Genomic DNA, 20877 nt, shown 5'->3' with positions numbered 1-20877 from the left:
ACAACAAGTAATCTTTCCACCTGTATCTGTTCTAATTTTTCCGTGACGCTTACGTACGAATGGACGTCGAGGAATGATGGGATAATTAGTAAGAAATAAAAAAATCTTGTATATAAACTAATAATAATTTAGATTAAGGTATAATAGAATTTGTAATAATAGAAGAAAAGATTAGCAAGTATTATGTAAGATGCGAAATTTGTTGCAAGTTGTAGCGTATTACAGAAATAATAATTTAATATCTCTTATTATAAGATTAGCACAAGTTTATTATATATAATACAGAGAAAAAAGATAGAAGAAACTCAAATATAATTTTATTATAATTAAACTCTTGCATTTGCTCACGTAGCTTTTAATACTATTACACGAGTTTAAACACGCGATCAAAGTTCATTGACAATGTCACAGTGATTGTGTTATTTAAGAAAAAAATACGATTTGGAGTTTAGAGAGAGTATCGCACACGTAGAACTTTTAGCATAACCTATAGACATGGCCAGGGATCAACTTCAAAGGATAGAATCGAGCGAGTTGTCGCGTGGTTTTGCGTCGTTGGTACCATCTTTCTCCTATGTAAACGTGCAATTTAAAGGAACGTTCGCGTTTATGCGACACTTTGAGAAAGAATCGTTGAGCGCAAGCTACCCTCATACACGTTAGACTTTGTACCTGTAAAGGAAGCAAATTTCAACATAAAATTGCTCTCAACATGACCCGCCGCTCGTTACTAAAGTGGTTTGGGCTGTTCGCGTCGGGTGCAGTAATTTTTCAGGAATTTAATTGGCGTAATCGTGGTTCATAAATCACAATTTTTACTACAAGAAAAAAGCGTGGCAGATACAGAAAAAGAGAGAAAATGAAAGAGAGAGAAAATGAAAGAGAGAGAGAGAGAGATGTAAAGCTCGAGCTTCTTTTAGCGAGACTGTTATCTAATTTTCATCGAACATCTCGTGTTAACAGAATGTTATTGCGCACAAGCTATATTACGACCATTTGTTCTCTTTTTCTTCGTAAATCTGCTGTCTGCAGTTTAGAATGCAACACGACCAAGTTATTACGAGTAAACTATGGTTACCGAGGTTTTGACCAGAAGAGAGTTGCAGTTATCGTGCAATTAAATTCTCACTGCAGTTTGCAATTTGCGATAAATTATGATGTCGAGCACGTTGGTCGTTAGAAGGGTTACATGGCAATCATAGACAAAATAATTATTCCATAAATTTCTAACAATAAAAAATGAGGTATTTAAATGATTCTGGAGACCTTAAATCAATTTCATAGATTTATATATTCATTAGAACAACACAAGCGCATGCTACGCGCGCCCCATTTTTCGGTTTTATGTTTTAAAAAATGATATTTAAAAAAAAATAATATAAAGTTTGTTTAAACGCGATTAATTTTTTTCACAGAAATTTGCTGATTAGAGCGTTAATGTGTTAATTAAATTTTAAAATAATAATATATGTTAAAGAATTAAAATAGTAATATGTTGTAAATAATATGTTATAATATCTTATTCTCGATTAATATTTTTTGACAGAAATCAGCTGATAACTGTCAAAAATATTAATCGAGTTTAAAGTATTATATAACCTATTATTTAATACATATTATATTATTTTAATTTTTATAACATTATTTTAAAAATTAATTAGTAAATTAACGCTTTAATCAGCTGACGTTTTAATCATATATGTCATGTAGAGCTTCAATTAATTTTTTTTCAGTAGTAATATAAGACATTAATCAGACGTGATTGCTCGGTAGATACACTGACAAATTATCCAAATTAATTATTATACAACAAATTAATTATATAACAAATTAATTATTTTTTACAATAATCAAGCTTCAAATACACAAGACATCTCGAAAACATTTCTATGAATACGAGAGAGAAAATATTATTGCGGAGAAAGAGACATTCTCTCTCTCTCAATGTCTCTTAATCAGCTGATTTTTCTGTCAAAAAATATTAATAAAATTTGCTAATTAAATATTCTAGGTTACCTATTTATATTTATATTGTGTATGTTATAATTTGCTAATTAAATTTTAAAATAATAATATGGTAAAAGTTATAAAATAGTAATACGTTGTAAATAATATGTTATAATACCTTATTCTCGATTAATATTTTTTCTTTCTAAAGCTATATCTTTTCGAACGAATCTCCTTCGAGTTTTAATTAATTATTAATATTATATAAGTCATGTATGTATATAGTATCGCGCGCGCTATTGGAATGAAGTTGCCGATGTTTGTAGAATAGCGAATAGCCGCGGCCATTACCGAAACGCCGCGAGTATCAGGCAGTTGGAGCTGCGTCCCGCTGTGATTAATTAGTAAGCATAATCGTTAGAAACGATTTCTAACCTTTTGTATTGTAATATTTATCAATCGCATATCATAATTTCAACGTTAATATGTAGTCGTAATTGTTCGAAACGCATATTTCGCGAAAAATTCAATGCAAAATCTCTTACCAACATAACCCAACTTAATCTGTTGTCGCGCGCGCGAATGTGTTGCGATCCGTGGATATATCTTGTTAATTCTAGCTTACACATTTATATTGTGTATGTTATAATGCGAAATAATAAGATTATTCTAATACATATATGTATTTTATTTGTTACAGGTAGCATTGCGATACACAGTGCGATTCACGCGTCGTGTCGGGAGTGCCGTGTAAAGTATCGCGCGTCGGGAGTGCCGTGTAAAGTTTCGGGCAAATAATTATTCGTATTTTCGCGAGTGTCGTGAGTGCTACGAAGGACCAAGAGAGGAGGAGGAGGCCCGGGGAGGCATCGGGCGACAACGGGGCATCTGTGAGGTATGCAAAATAAAAACATTTTTTCTAAATTGCATTTTTTAAAAACTGTTTATGAGATATTCGACACACACATATGTATATGATACATAATTTGAATACTTTGTTTTCAGATCAATGTGCTGTGTATTACAACTTCGCTACGTATCGGTGAGTAAGAAATTGTTTATTTTATAACATTTCTATAGCAGTAATGGGGGTGTATATAATATGTTGAAAATACTAAATAATAATATGTTATAATATCTTATCCACGATTAATGTTTTTTGACAAAAATCAGCTGAGATGATTGTTAAAAATATTAATCGAATTTAAAATATTATAACATTCCTTTCGAAAAAAGACATGTTAATTGTAAGTCATCAATCTCATTACTGCTATATACGTTCATTATATGTATATACATATCAGGACATATGTACATTATACACGTACATGCGATGAAAGATCATAGTAATCGCAATTGTATAATTACAATGTTCTGTACGGAGCGATAGGTTGATAAATTTAGAAAGATCCGATAAAAGTACGGCTGGTTTTATTTCTGCGGAGAGTACTATAATACAATTGTATTGTTAAGAATTAACAGATTTAAAGTGCACAGCAGCATATTTAATCCGATCTAGCATTAGCTGTCTCTGGTTTTATTTCTGAATTTCCTTCACATAGATTATCTCTGACCATCGTATCTTCTTTCAACGATGGCTATTATGGGAACGGCTAAGAAAAACTGTATTTGAAAGAATGTCACGAGTTCACCATTTTTGAAATAGAGACAATCGAAATTAACTGCTGATGACGCGTTCATTTCTCTAATACGTTGCGATGCGACATAAATATCGCTGCATCGTGCATTCAATAATTACATCTATGACGTGTGTATCGAACACACATACACAATCGTGTGAAAATAAAGTTATTTTCCTGTCACGATTATATATTCTGAAAGGTTAATTTCGAAAACTCTTCTCTTTACAAAATTATATCGCGCTTCTCCAAGCACGACTTTTCTCAGCTCTAGCTATCTACCTATCGTAGTGATGGTTAAATAAAAGTGTACTCGGTCGGAGACAATGCGTATACCTGATACCACAAACGACATCTGCGTCCTATCGTCTCTCCACCGTTGCCTTCGGCAATATTGGGGAATCGCAGGGAATCCCGCAGCATTTCGCGATATTTATAATTTCCAACGCGCGAGCTAATTTTGCCCGGTCACGTAGCGACGATGCCCATTGGCTGACGTTTCTAGATTAAATCTGGGCGCAGAGCGTGGGAATATGGCATAATTGATAGTGGAGAGCGAATGTAATTCCGTATTTTCCAATTTGCTATATATTTCGAGGTATGCGCTTTTTATTTCGAACTAACGAGACGGCCAAGACGTTATGTCAAATTCGCCGCCTTATATCGCCGATAGTATCAGATGCAATTAGAAAATTACAAAATACACGATAATGAATATTTTTCATGCATCAGATATTTGCATTCGCGAAGAGAACCGTGTGATATAGAGGGAAAGGGAGAGAGATGTTGTCATAGCAGCTTGGGGGATTGCATTGCGGAAATATACAAAGGGTGCTATTCAAATTTCTCCTTTGAACTGTCATGGTTGATAACGTATCGGTTTGTCGACATTATTGCCTAGTATTATACACTAATCCATCTCATATTTACTTCGCTCTGTAAAGTTTTATTATAGAGATTTTAGTGAATAGAAATACACACGCGTATTCATTCGAAACGCTAATGATTTGCGGTCTTATTATTAGAAAATTGGAATATTATGTCGCTAAAACGATGATTACTCCGAAAATATCGACCGCATGCGATGCTCAGTGTATCCAAACTATTTTTCGATCTATTTTTTCGTTGTTACACTGTACAATAATAATCTGATTATTATATCCTCATAATTGGTTTAACGATCGCGAGCTGATAGCGATGAGGTTCACTGCGCGGTCATGCAAATGTCATTAATTATTGCACTTTACTTGCAACACGAGAAATTGTCGTGAATTTCGTTAACAATATTGTTAATGAGGACACGGTTGTTGCACGCTCTGCTATTTTGCTACCACAACTATTATTAATATTATCGTTATTGTTCGGGACGCGCGTCGAATTCGCGCGGGCACATCGGTGCGAATCGTGATATCGATCCTGCCGATTTAACGAGACTTCATTAGTCGGATTTTCAGACAACAAAGCGGGCCGTCTCATGGAGTGGCACGTGATCGGGTTGACGAGTGCGCCGGTCGCCCGGAGCTATGAAATTTCTTGCGACGCGAAATTTCAGAGCATCCCCCGGTAACGAACTGCCATTATCAAAATTGTTTCTATCGAATCAGCTCGTGGACGATAATAGTAATTAAGTTGGTAGGCGCGTGCCGGAAATAGGACGTCGGCGAAGTTTGTGGCACGCGCGAGTGATCGACTCTAATCTAAATTTCAGTGATGCTAATCAATACAGCAACGGCCATTAATTAATGATCAGTTGGAGAAGCTTAATGAGAAGCTTTCGATGAAAAAAAAAATAAATCTACATAAAATCGACTTTGCATATTCGACAACTCTTTATAATATTAATCAATAATTTAATTTTTCAATGAAAAAGATTCTTTGATATCTGATTGAATCAGATTATTTCTTTCGTACTGCAAAATCCATCAACTTCTATTAAATGTTGACGAATTAACGCGCGCGAGCGATACTATCTGGCATAAATAATCCGACTATAACAAAATCCTATTAAAAGGAATTTTTTTTTATCGATAGTTTTATATAGAAAATATCCACATAACAGCTATCTTTATACTCCTATCCCAGCGGATTCTGGTAAATGAACACTGCTCGCGCATATGGAAAATGCAAAACACACATTTTCCATATCTGCGGGTATTTTTCGTATGGTTTGTATTATTTTGCGGAATAGATCTAATCCATTTCACGCGCGCGATGATCGTAACCTCGAGTATATTATACCATCAGACATTACGTAGAGTCCCATTTGGATTGTGGTGAGTCATCTGCTCGAAAACACACAATCCACAAAAATAAAGGCAAAAAATCGCGTATTTGCATCGTAAAAAATGCACGTTCAATAACAGGAAATTGTATTCTAACATTCTCTCTTCCGCATGCGAATGTTTTATTTTAAGTTTTTATCTTTAATATCGAGATGGAAAAATTACGAAACAGAGAGAGAAAGAGAGAGAGGCACGAAGAAAATTTGAACAAATAAGCCAGGAATTTATTAACTTTTGTCGGTCCCATGAATACATTTGTTAGACATCATCTATCAACTCCCCGAGGATAGTAGCTAGGTAACTTACGTGTACGTCGCGATTCGCAATGTCGCTGTCAGTAGATTCGCTGCATACATTTCGGTTAACTAAAATGAGTACTGTGCAGATTTCTCTTCTCTCGGGAATATTCAAAAGTTCACACCGATGCGATGTTGCTGCTCATTGTTAGTTTGCGACGTATCTGCGCGAAAATAACCTTGCTAAATATTTCAGTCAATATTAATATTAATTATTCTGATCAATACAATTTGTTAATTTTAATAATAATATTAATTTTTCTTATAGATTTATCAATATTTTTATCGCAAATATAATAATTTCCTGTAATAATATTGATTGAAACTTGGATGAATAATTTGCATTTAACAATCGAAGAGAGTTAAATTAATTGTTTACATCTGCGCTAATGAATGATTTTCATAAATGTAACGTGCAAACATTTAGAGAAAAAGCTGTCAAAATTAGAATAATTGTACATACATTGAAAATGCATAAATGTGAAATAAGGCTTTTCATTTTTCGTTTTATTTTTGTTTGTGGACAATCTTTGAGAATCAGCGGAATATATACTGACAGCAAATATAAATTCTCAATAACACTATAATTATAGATTATATATTATGTAGATATTCATATAAATAAGGGAGCTTGATATTAAAAAAATATTTACATTTTGCAAACATATTTTTTATATTTTGCATTTTGGCGCAATAAAAATATTTATTAATGTTAGTTTAAATATTTGTCAGAGATTATTTGCGTATCGTGGAAAATATATAATAGCTCAACTGTTCAGAAAGATTATGTAGATTCAAGAGACATTGGAAAACGTACAATAGTGGCCTACAATCTGGCTATCTGCCAAGAATATACTTTCCTCCGAAATCTCCGAATTTGCAGAATTAAAATATTTTATTAACAGATAGATTTTCTCTTTCTAAGAGATTCCTTCCAAAAATCGAATGATATATTTCATACAACATGCAATGTTACTCACAAATTTTTATATATTAAGGTAAAAAATGTAACTTGCATTGTAAAAGTGCATTTTACGAAATAATGTTCTTATCTTGCCTCTCTCCATACCACTTCATGAAAAATACAGCGGACGCAATTCGAGCTTTTCTCAAAAGCGAAGGATAAACATCACGACTCGCTTTATTCCCACGGGCGGAGACAGTATTTTTCTTGGCCGATTGCACGAATGTTGGCATGATTTCTCTTAGGAGTCTACTAAAAATTAAAGACTTTGTTTTGTTTATTCTTATAAATAAATGCTTCGGTGACAGAAATATAAAAGCAAATCTTAAACAAATATATTACATTGTTAAATATTGAAAATTCAAATTATTATAAAATTTCTATTTAATAATATTATAATTTAATTATATTAAACAATAGATAAAATTGATAAAAATACAATGGAGGTAAAATTTTATAAAATATTTTTGAGTAACAGTGTGTTTTAAATAAATTTCTTCTTTTGTCTGTATTTCGAAGAATGGAAAATGAAAATACATCGCACTTATTTCGATTTGAAAAGGGTGCGGCTTTCGAGCAAAAAGATATCGTTTAATCGCGTTAAAGCAAATGACACAGTACGCTACTTCGCAATAATTTTGCAACGCCGCGCCGTGTAATTTCGAACTGATTAGCGATCGGATGACGCGTTATCGCCGATTATATACAATAGGGTGACGCGCGATTCGAGATTTTTCCAATAGTCCGTATACCTACTAATTCACTATTTCTGCATTCGCGAGTGCAGTTGCACTGGTGTGCGAGTGCACACTGGGATGCTCAAGTGCCAGTGAACGCGAATTCGCAAATTTGCGGTTCTCGCACTTTGGAGTGCGGCAAATGCGCGTCATCGAAAGCGCTTCCGCTATAGCGTTCTCCTAATAATTACGGTCAGCCGTTATTATCGTTATTATCATTATTATTATCGTGTTTTTTTTTATCGTAAGCTGAACAGCGTAATGATGCATCGACGTTTTGCGGCACGTCGGCATAAGCGGACAAATATTTATTAACTGCTTACGATTAAATTGTCTCTCAAAGTGTTAAGAGAACAATGTCGGATCCTAATAATTGCATTTAACGTTAGCCGCAACAGCGTTGCGTAATGCGCTTGATTATAATCACTATAGCCGCGACGGTCATCGACGATCGATCGCGCCGTTAAATGAGGATGTTCACTGGATCACATCATTAGCGACTGATTTATTAACGGAAAACGCTTGCACGCGGCCGTGATTTAACCGCCCCATAACAATGGAAATCAACGTCTAAAATCACGATTCAACACTCTCTCCTCATTGCGTAACGAAAAATTCATTATGTCGGCGAACTGTAATCGCAAACATTATTTTTCATCCCTCGACGTCGAGCCCCGACCGTAAGATTAATGTTCCTTCCCTTACGACGGATTCGTCATTACCCAGGCACTGTTCGGCGACGGCCGTGTAATTGGCCGTGTCCGGCCGCCGTCTTCTTTTTGTTTCTTTTACATTTATTACGGCCGCCCCTGACCTCGCACTCCCACGGAAAATGGATTAATGCTCTCTCTCCCCACCGGGAGAGTGAATCTAATTGAAGAAGATCTGAAAAATTGACATTGCACGCCTTTTAACCCTGGGTCTTTCGCCAGGCACAGTTAACAATCCCGTAATTTCGGTTTTTTTTCCTTCTCGATATCGGCACCTCCCTCGAACGCGCGTGTGAACGCATCACAATCGCGAATTATACTTTTTAGAAAAAAATACCGAGGTGTACTTGTAAAAAAGAAAATAAAAAATTTTTAATTAAAATTATTTATTACTTATTTTATTATTTATTATATTCTCTATAAATAAAATTATACCGTGTAAAATAAAATTATTTTTACAAATACACCCTGTTGCACGTCGTTTTATTGGAACATCTTTATATTGTCGCGTCGCGTTATAGAACCGGTGTCGCTGGTTTATATCGCAGTCACAGTATTCCGATCGATATAAAAAGTAAGGGCGAGCTGTTCATCGTGGGTCGAGCACGACACCCTTGCACCGAACAGCGCTTGCTATCCCGCGAGCTATATTTTCGTTTGCATAATGACGCGCGAAAAAAGCTATTCATTTTCACGCGAATCCGCGTCGAGAATTAATCGTCCGAAGACGCGATCGACTGTTTCGAGAAACGTAACTCGGAGCGAGAGAGAGTGAGAGGAAGAGAGGGGGGAGGAAAAGGGGTAGGTAACGAGCGAATTAATTGCCAAGAAAAATACCGCTGTGCGGTACGGTTCGCTTCGCAAATTAATGCGAAGCATTATTAATGGTTTGCTTATTCGCGGAGCATGATCGTTCGCGCGGGAAAAATAACTGCGTCACAATGAGCGGGAAAGAAACGTTCTTTCGGCTCGACGTCAAACGAGCGCGAGATATCGCATTGCTGAGTATAAATTACCTTCCTGAGATTTATCGTCGTCCCGCGCGAATGATGCCTCCCGTATGAGAGGTAGTAATGAGGGTAGAAAGGTGCTCTTTCCTCTCCCCTCGTCGCCTTCTTCGTCGACACGGCCGCGTCCTTTCCCTGCTCCTGTTTAAGTCGCGTCCGCGCATCCACCGGCTTCAATTTAAGGGCTGAATAACTCCAGAACACGAAATCGGAAGAGATTACAACTTTGCGTGAAAAGCCGTCAATACTCGTCAGGATGAACGTCAATTTGAGTTCTCCTCTTCTGTTAGGGTAGACTCCTCCACTCTTGCTTTTTTTATTAAGATTAGAATTGAAGATGATGTATTTCTGTACTTCTTCAAAATTCAAAACCATGTTTTTTGAAATCCATGTTTTCTTTCTAAGAAGTTTATTGATGAATACACAATTTCGTATATAATGAAAGAGACAATGTTTCTATGTGCTTTTAACTTGCTTTTAATTTGGAACTATACTATATAATTTCATTCTGACGATTGTTTATTTTTACAACACGACAAAATAAACGATTATTTTATACGAATGATAGATACCAATCGAGAGCTTCTGTTGTGATAAAAAATTTTAGTTGTTTATTTGTACCTTCGAAAAAATAACAAAAATATAGAACGCGGAGAATAATATTTTGTGTTTTTTTATTATACTGTTAGCGGCGAATAATTCGTAAAGAGATACATTAAGATCTTTCTGTCTTCACACATACACACACACACACACACTATCTTTTGAGAAAGTGGATATTATATAAAATTGATTACGTCTGAGATCCCCCGAGCCAAAGTTTCCTTACTTAAAGTTTAAATAGAGTCTATAGCGTAACTTAGTGTTAGATCGAAAACAACGATTGGTCAAATCCAAATTTAAGATCGACTTTAAGTTTAAGTAGTCACTTGAAATTTAAAGTGACACGTTGCCACAATTCTTTGGAGTCCAGAATTGCTCTGATGTGTCTTTGATAATTATAATTTATAGTTAACTTGCTAGAAATATTTTATCAAAATAAATTGACAATAAATGTAATGAATCTTAAACATTTCGATAATTAAACGCTTTTTTGTAACTTTTGTTAGAATATATTCTACAATATATATTCAATAATCATCATTATGTGAATATATAAAATGTCTCATATAATATATGTATATCTCTCATCATTGCCAGATTGACGTAGAAATTCTCGAATATTTGTTTAACTTTGAATACTCTCTTTCTTGACATTTTTTATTGAATACCGGTTTATAGAAATCACAACAGAGAACAGAGAAAATTTTAGTTTGAAATAACAATGTGCTAGATAGGCGTATATAATTCTCAACGAGAAAATGCGAGGCAATAGTCCAAGATATGCATATATACATATGTTTTACCGTATGCCGAAAATACTGGGATAATTTTTCGATGCCTAGATTTTTCATCGGAAAAAGTATCAGGATTGCGATATGTATAGCCGTCAGTCTCTCGTTTCCGCCAGAATTTTCAGGCGTTTTACAAAGAGGCGGAATTCTCACGTCGCGAAAAATCCGCCGTAGACGTTGCAAGCTTCTTCTAGCACCGGCAATGAAATAAATCGCGTGAGAAAGATGGTGAGAGAAAAATAGAGAAAAACATAGAGAAAGAAAAAGAGGAGAAACCGACGGTTGATATTGGCGAAATAATATATTTCGAATCTTGATTATTATTATTATTCTATATAAATTTTAAAATTATTTGATATTTTCACAAAAAAAAAATAATTCTTAATAAATTGTAATAAATTTCACGGGACAAGAAATTCTTAAGCCAGCAGGTGCGAGCAGTCGTTCTAGAATCGTTATATTATTATATTTCAAAATGCGATTGCAATAGTATTAAAAGAAAATATAATTTTTATCTATAATCAATTTTAGCTATTATCAGTTCGAGCGATTAATTTTCACTATTGACGATCTATAAACGTATAAAAATGAGAAGATAATTTAAGCAATCTTAATTTATTTCGTAATTCATTATTGATGGCAATTATTTCGTTAACAATGCTTATTGAATATATCTCGCAATTTAAATTTTTCATCAATATGTAATTTATTATCATCTTTGAATTATAAAAGCGAAGTAACATTAAAATCGTCGGATCGAATAATTTAGATAATGGAAAACAGTGAGATGCACTCTCCTTTCTGTTTATTACTAATTAATTAAAAATACTAGAAACAGCATATTCGCGACGTGACATTATAATTATATATTTCATAAAGCATTAAATATTTGGAATAGTAATGATTTGGGGCGACAAAAAATTAGCTGTCATATGCATTACGCAAACAGCCGTATGGTAAGACATGAGCTATTCGTCCTCCAAAACGCGATTATCCTTTATGAAAAATTAGCCATTTTTGTACGATTAATAAACTCCACGATTAAAGATTTATAAACGTATCAAGCCAACGGCTATTTAACGAAACAAGTATTTGATGTAATTTAAGGAATATTAGAGAGAAAGAGAGAGAGAGAGAGAGAGTAATTTAATGGGTAAAAGAATAAATAAAATATATATAAGACTTATATAAGATTGACGTGGCATATTAATTTGTCAATTTTAATAAAATTTTTTGATAATTGTCAACAGCTGACAAAATTCTTAAATATTTATAAAATAATGTTGATACAGCAATATAACAGCAATATAAAAGTAATAAAATTTTAATTTGTTAAAGTTATTTTTGGTGAGAGACTTGTTAATATTTAATTAGAATTTCACTTAAGTGCACAATATTTCGAGTATAGAATCTACTGTTAGAATACAGATTAAATTTATATTTTGCTTGTACAAAAAAATGTATAGCTAACATCTAGAGAGGAGAGAAACGTCTTATATATACATATATACAATATACATATATCTCCTTTTTAATTCCCGACTATGCGTAACGATAACATCGAATTTGAGCCAGCGTCTGTCAAGGATTGGAAATCTTCCGTTCCGGCGAACTCCGATTCCTGCGAGACCGATATAACCACGTGGCGTGACTTAAATGTGAAAGAAAATACGCTGTGCTCGCACATGCTGAGATAGGTGAATCCGCGCTCCCTGTGGATTTTTCCGCCGTCGTTTCTCCGTCAATCCGTATTTATCGGACATACGGTCGAAAACTCGTGTATATCTCGAACATCAAAAGGGGATTTCGGGTGACAATGTGTTTAGTACACAAACTCTCCTGGTTCACTTTACAAATATTTTGTGTGCTTCCTTAAAAACACGCGAGATATAGCTTAGAGATTAACTTATAAATTTTAAAGAATTTAATTCTGTTACACATAAAAATATCCTGTAAATTTGATAACTAAAATACAATTTTTAATAACAATAAAAACAAAATTAATAATAAAATTTATTAACTCTATCGTCTCTTTAAAAACAAATGCAATGTATGGAGAATTCATACATAACCATACTTCCGACAAAGTAATCGATAAAATCGGCGTGGCGATTTCTTGTTTCGAATTTTCCAACAGAACCTCGAGAAACAGTTTTAAAAGTTAACTTATGGCGAAAGTTTGTGGCCATAGCCAAACTACCCTTTGCCGCGTTAGTCTATTTGTCGGTTTCGAGGTACTGTGTTTCCGCGATCGATTCTATCCACATTACTGACAGCTGCACCCATCTCGGTAGCACATAAAATGTCTGAATATGTGAATACATGAAAATCTGATAAATATAATAGGATTGCGATATGAGTACTATATGAGTTTATAAAGAATATTTATCATAACTTTTGTGGCGCAAATTCTTGGACAAAATGTTATAAATATGTTTATTCGTTAAAAATTTTTCTTTATAAGTGTGTAAATGTAAAAGTGCTAGATTGAAACAAATATTAAATTGAGCATCAATTTCCGGATGGAGAAATTAATGACGTAACGTATAAATACCTATAATGTTCAAAGAGTCAATTGATGACAATAGAAACGTTTTATTATTATGTAGCAATTAAATTTACGCGTTTCGCACAGATTTGCACAGGTAATTACAATTTGTAATTATTTCGAAGCTCGGATGACACTAAGGTAAAAACATTCAAACTGGCTAATAGAATTCCGCTGTGAACAGCAAACTGTGCTATCTCACTGAAACCCATTGTGTCGCTTGACGTTATTTCAACGTGTAATGCCTCTTTTCTTTTAACATAAATTGCTTGGCGCAAAAATTATTTATAAATATTATCATTACTTTTGTGCGATGTGAGTAAATTCCGATCGGCACTGTTAACATCTCTTGATCTCGATAATAATGTATAGTCGGCCAATGAATTAATCCGATATTGCCGTGCACACTGCAAAGCCATTGCGGCATTTGAAGTATGATAAATTTAATTATTACAGCATATAATTTCGTAGTCACGTTTGTTATCGCATAAAATTGAAATGATTGTTAAGCAACATTCATCAAGTATCAGATATATATACGAAATTCAATTAAATATTGGTGTAACAGTTATTAACCGAATTAAAGTCTACTACGATCGGCAAATAAAAGTGAATCGAATTTTACTCTCGATAGTGGCCAGTATTATTTTTATATTCAATAAAATTTTGCCAATGTTGAATTTTTTTTCCTCAAAAAGATTGATGTGTAAAATTGATATTAGTTATTGTGTAAATCACGCAATAAAGGTCATTTATCGAGCTATTTTTCTTTTTTTTTATTGCGAATTGGTTGCTATCCATTTTATGTTGAGAAGGTATTTTTATGATTGCTCATGCAATATCGGCACATAAATTCTATCGAATATTTATATTTTATATATGCAGAAATTCTATCAAATGTTTATATTCCATATACACAAAACAAGATATGTAAAAAGTGTTTATTTTGTTTATTATTGTTTTGTTATTTATTTTTAAACAGCGTAAATGGGTTTTCAGCTGCTTGTAAAACAGCATGAAAAAAACAACTATAAATCTCTCTTTTTGATCCATATATATGCGAAATTTAATGCATATTATATTGTAGAAAAATACTTCCGCGTTAACAATAATTGTTCCATTAATGATTCTGCGCTATTCTTCTGTTTCTGTGCCATTCTCAGTTTAATTTTATACTTAATTATCAGAATTCCCGTGGTTTTTAATTAATTTTTCTGCACACAAACACATACACACACACACACACACACACATATTTGCACGAATTTGTATAAAATATTAATAAAAATTTGTAATTGCATTTTTTTGTTTACTTTTAACAGCAGTATTAACAACAATACATCAATGTTTTTCGCTTTTATTGAAATTTGCTGAAACTCGAATACGAATATGAATGCTAATAATTGAAAGTTAATTTGATGACGAAGTCGTCGTCTCTGTCAGACGCTTTCTGAATGATCCGCCGGCGGAATTCGTGACCTGTCAAACATTTAGCATTCCGCCATACAAACGAGTCGCATAATTAGATAAACCGCAGTACGTGACCAGCATAGAAACTTATTTAATTATTCGAAATAGTCAAATACCTGGATGTGTATTTCCAGACAATGTATCGCTCGAGGGGAGGTCAGTCCGGTTGCTGGATCGTGCTATTTCATGAGAGATAATTAATGGCTACTTTAGATTAATAGCAGAGTAACACGATCACGTGGCAGGGTTACAACGCAGATGGCCATTACTAGATTGAGCGTTGCGGATTAAGGCGGTTGTCGATACGGCTGCGTGTACTTTCGGGAAACGAGACAAATCATCATCTCGCATGCGCCGTTCGATAATCCGCAACATCAAAGCTGGTCTTGTCTAGTCGGAAGAATTTCATTGTCAATTAATTTTTTTAACTACGGGCTCTCTTTCTCATCGATATAGAAATTTCTGACGATATCGGTTTTACATAAATAAGTAATTTGTTTGTTCTGACTTCTGTCAAGAATGTCGATAACATTTGACTTCGCAAGAAACGAAGATGACGACGGTGAAGGTAGTAACGTTCTTGAGATTCTTGCGGAAAAGAATTGCTTTATAATCGACCGGCTGTTTTGTATTCACGCCCATAATTCAGAGCTTATCGCGTGAAAGTTGAAAAACAGATACCATTTTATATGTTAAGTGCCCAAGACGCGCTGCATCTCAGGATATGCATCTTCGGGATAAGCTTCTTTCCGTGTACTGCGGAACATAACTCGGGGACATTGCCGCTCGAAACGTTCCAGAAATGGTTGAACATATCGGGCGATTTTTTTTTTCCTTCTCGCTCATAAGACATCGCCGAAGAAGCTGACGTCGCGCGTCCGTATAATCTCGGCAATTTCTCAAAATATATTAATATCTCTTTCTTTCTCTCTTTCTAACAACATTATTTAGTTGTGTGAAAAAATATTATTTTTTTTGTTGCACAAAATATTGACCTAGAAACACAGAGAATCTCGTCTTTTCAATACAAATGAATAATATTCTTATATCGATTATTATAAATTTTTTTCTAAAGGCAATATAATTATTTTTTTAAAGCATTATTTTATTCTTTTAAAAGGGAAATAATAATCGTTCTTCAGATAAAATTTTTTTAAGATTTTGTATATTTCTTTTTTCTTTTCTCTCTACAGAGATTATCTCAGAAATCGTATTAATTTGGCTATTGACTATAAACAGATACATGATGCATATTTAAATTTTTCCTTATTTAAAATTTTATTGCTATTTAAAGATTTTTTGCAGACGATGTAAAAAAAAGGCATATTTTGCAGCCAAAGAATCTTGCGAAATAAATTTCGAAGCGCACCATAAGCTGCTGCGCTGCTGATTCGCGATGTAATTGCATATCTTGAACTTTTACATTTCCGTTTAATTTATGCATGAAATTATCTTTTCGTGACTGTCCGGTTCCTTCTGATTTGTAGCTATGCCGAAACGACCGCCGATCGTGCGAATAACTCCGGTTCAACGGGGCGTGAAATTAATTTTAATTGTTCGTTAATTAGTTCTTAGAGGAACTATGCGCTACATTCGAAAGCACTACACTTACTGTGCTACGATTCCGTCTCCTCGGCAAACCGAAACATTAATTCACCGTTCCGCGTTCGCTTCCTTCCATATATACATGTAACCACATTAGGTGTTTGCGAATCCACGTGACTGTCAGAAATAAGGTGACGCACATGACGACATGCTTGGTCTATTACATAATGGAATAATACAGAGAGATCTAATTATTGCGCTCTCGTGTATGTACGTGACGTAAGTTGGCATGCATCAAGTTAAGTTTGATTTAATAACTTGCTGTCTGCCTCGAAATTATAGTATATTATGTTTTAACAAGTGCTCTTCTTAAACTCTTGCATTAAAGTTTCTCTAGATGACCTATAATTTACAAACTGGAGATAGAATTCTATTTATAATCTTATGCATCATATGTTTTAATGAATATATGTATTCTGATATTTTGATTTACTTATATAGATTTCATTTATTCAAATATTTTTATATGAAATAAATAAAATTTTGTTTATCTTGAATTTTATCGCGAATTATAGATCGTCTAGAAAGGTTTTTACTCGAGAATCGTGAGATAAAAAAGTTGAAAAGAAAACATAAAAAAAAAAATAAAAAATAATTTATTGACTTAGCTTAATGCGATGTTAAGCTCAACACATTATCTGAATTTACAAAAATAGAAATAAGAAGTTCTTTAAAACGACTATTAATTATTGCGATTTTATATATGTAATAGCTTAAGAGCACAGCATGTCAAAAGTTAAGATGTGTGTGTCATCGTAGTCGATTATGTCATGTCATTTTCTGCGTTCTCTAACGTGTCACAAGTTTCCTGCAGAAGTTTGTTGACGTAATTCGGGTCAATTCCGACGGGGGATGCGACGCGTCAAAGAGAGGCGTGGAAGAAAATTAAATTTGCTCTGGCCGAACTCGGTGATCGTTTTTATCACGCAGCCAAATTATATGCGGACTGTCTCAAACCACCTATCATATTGAATTTTAATAATAGATTATTTGAACGATTTAAATTCAACCTTTTCTTAATTAAATATGTACAGGTGTAATTAGTTTCTAAATTATAAACGATTAATATTAATTAAAAGTATTCTCACGAATTAAGCTTTTCTCTTAGAAATGAAAATATAGATAGATAACAGTTTTAGTGCAATTTTATGAAAGTTTCAAAATTTGTGAACGATTGTTCATTGCAATGAGGAAGTCGCGCTCGCCAATCATCGCGTATCATCGATACATTATTAGGACAAATGTTTGGCGTCATTGATTAATTTTGTTGATCTCCAACTAGTGATTGAAATGCGTGTTTGCGATTGTGATGGAATATACGCGATGCAAGCAGGAACAACGTCTTAATTAGACTATTGGTGTTCACATGTAGCCTGTGAAAATCACTTTTTTCTGGATTGTCACTAAATTGTTACCCATAAACTTGAAATTTTCCGCAATATTTGAGTTAAATAAAAAAATGCAATAATACTGAAAAATGAAATGTGGCAAAAAAAAATATACTATTTTAAACCGTAACGTTTTCTCTCTTAATTTCTAAAAACAATGTGAAAACAATCGAATAAATTGAAACAGTTTATCGATTTTTTATTCTTTTTTCTTACGTTTACGCATGGCTTAATGTGAGCTCCACGTATCAGAATTAGAATTGAGACAGACTGGATTACGTTTCTCCGGATTAATCGTTTTTCGCGATCCGACACGAATGCAAAGCAAAATAATTTGCGTTTTATTGAAACAACAGCGTCGCAATTTTCGTATGTATGAATTGTTGGAACGAGATCTCCGGTATCGTAACATACGGTCGCGCTGCAGCAACTATTTAGATATCGACTATATAGAGTGCTGTGTAAGCAACGATTTCGATTCTACCCCCCGTTCCTATCTATATCCCCTGCATTTCTCTATTCGTCCCTGTCCTCTCTGCTGTCGGTTTTCGCACACTGTTAACATTCGATTCGCCACTACCGGGAATTAAATATTCATGAGCTCTACATGCTCCCGAGCAGGCTACGCTGAACGTAACATCGTCCTCGAAATCCTCAAGAGATTTCGAAAGTTTTATAGCGTTGGCCCGACCCGCGAAACATTTTCGAGCGTTACGCTTCGAACGAAATCTAGAGACGAATGCAACGGAGTCGTTATTGAACTTTGGTACTTTCATCGAGAAACTGGAACTTTTGCGTTTTATTATGTATTCCGTGGCGCATTAGTACCTGCTCTTAGAAACCGCATTGCGTATTTGTAAATGAACTCTTGCACTTTTCATTTTTCTCGTCGCATCGAATCTCGCGTCTCTCAGCCTTTAATCGAAAAAAAATTCCTGTGGAAATTGACAATTTATCCTTTCGTACCTAAGGGATAATTATGTGATTGATATATCCTAACGATGCATGTGAAAATTTAATGTAAAAGTTATAGATATAGTATACGGAAGATTTTGAGTTTCTTATGATATAAATGTTTGCATGTGTAAACTTTGCAGAAAAATTTCTGTCTGGAATTCTTTCCGGGAGAATTTCGAAATATATTATTACAGCTTGGAATCAGGTGCGAAGAACGCAGGTAGGATTTTTAAACTTGCTAGTTTTTGAAACTAGTTCATGGATTTCTTTATTTTACTGCACTTTCTATAGCGCATTTATTCTTTCGCGGTTATTTTTTCTCGTTCGTCGTAATTTTATCGACGGTGTAACGAGTTGCTTCATCTTGGTTCTAGAAATACAATTTTCTATTTATGTAGCCAACCTTCTCCTCCTTTTTGCGCACTTTACGAGAATTTCTGATGAATTTTTTTTATATTAGGTTTTACGCAATATTTTGCAATCAAATTAAAATCGCTTTCTACTGCGACGTATTTCGCAAAGACAATATAAATATTAATATGTAACCAGCAATCTAGAAGATATATTATATATAATATATTATATACATAATATATATATATCCATAGTATTTTGCGAAACTGCTTTAATTAAATTCCACTCGATTTTATCATTGAGTTAGAAAATATTTAACTTTTTTACATTTGCAATTGCGCAGTGACTAATTTCCATATTTTCATTTGGGGTGTCTCGCAGCGCTTAAATCTCAATAAGTAATGTGCATCGAATGACAGGTCATCCCTTTCGTGAATCAAGCCGTCAATTCTCGTTTAACATATAAGCGATGAGCACGTTCGAGACATTCAACCACCACCGAGAGTTATCGAACATTTAAAATTAAATCGGAAATAAAACCGAACCCGCTAACACGCTCGCACCTTTCAGCGATCGTAATGAATGAAAATCACCGTGACCGCGAAATTATATTGCAATCAGTATCCGATCGAGATTAATTTCATGCTGAAGTCGGCACGTAGATCGGCTCTCGTCGAGAGATGCAGAGTGAATGAGAAACAGAAGGAAGATAAAGGTAGCAAGCGAGCTCCGCCGAGGATAAAAAGTGCGGAAATGCGGAGACGCGTAGCCAATATCGTGATATATGTGTTTTAATTCTGCGGCCAAGAGCCGTCTTTTATTTATTGGCTTTGGTTGCAGGATATTGCGACAGGCTTCGTCACACTGTGCCCCACCTTTTGCCATCGACACGTTTTTTCTTTTTCTCTTTTTTCCTCTCTTCTTCTCTATTCGCATCAGGTTTCGCTCTCGCAACCGCGCATTAATTTTCTCTTTCCTCTCTTTCGTTTTTTTTCTCTGTCCCTTTTTTTCTCTTGATACGCCCGCAAACATGCTCGCGAAATTTGTCGCCCGTCCAATAAATTTGCAATATGCGTAATGGGTTGAGCGAGTGAAAGTCGATGGCTCGGCTGTGGCGAACATAACTGCAATTTTCCTCTTTCTCGCTTCTCCGTTCAACAAAAGTATCGAATCGTGCATAGATTTGCAAACTGGTTCTTCTCGCGCATTACGGATATAAAGATCGAGCAACACGGTTGTGACCCCGTTGGTGGTTGAAATCGGCCCTTTTGCGGTCTCTGGATTTATGAAATATGTCGCGTGTGAAATCGTATAAATCGGAAAGGAATAATCGATAAGTGTGTGGCACGAATTATTATTATTGTTTTAAATCAGTATCCATCATTGCGATTCATTTATAACGACTGCGATGATATAGGATGTGTATATAATATATATATATATATAGGTATATAAAATTAATAAATTAACATTTTTGTCTATGTAATTAACGAGATAATAATATCTTTACGGATGAGACTGTGTTTGAAGTTTAATTTAAATTCCTCTCGCTTATTGAGGAAGAACAATTCTTGCGGA

At 34.3% G+C, this 20877-nt stretch overlaps 1 long non-coding RNA gene across 2 annotated transcripts in view; it reads left to right on the top strand.

The window, feature by feature from the left end:
• LOC145934869 (uncharacterized) overlaps positions 1-2827 on the top strand; it is a 103558-nt gene extending 100731 nt beyond the window's left edge. For both annotated transcript variants that reach the window (XR_014425123.1, XR_014425122.1), the window contains one exon: positions 2648-2827. This is a non-coding gene — a long non-coding RNA (uncharacterized LOC145934869). The remainder of the gene's footprint in view (positions 1-2647) is intronic.
• The last annotated feature ends 18050 nt before the right edge of the window (positions 2828-20877 follow it).

This window comes from Prenolepis imparis, unplaced genomic scaffold, assembly GCF_030444845.1.
Source record: "Prenolepis imparis isolate NDT839.2.m4 unplaced genomic scaffold, iyPreImpa1.0 SCAF_4, whole genome shotgun sequence".
Classification (NCBI taxonomy): domain Eukaryota; kingdom Metazoa; phylum Arthropoda; class Insecta; order Hymenoptera; family Formicidae; genus Prenolepis; species Prenolepis imparis.
Note: the sequence above shows the minus strand (reverse complement) of the source record. Positions and strands in the feature narration are given on the sequence as shown.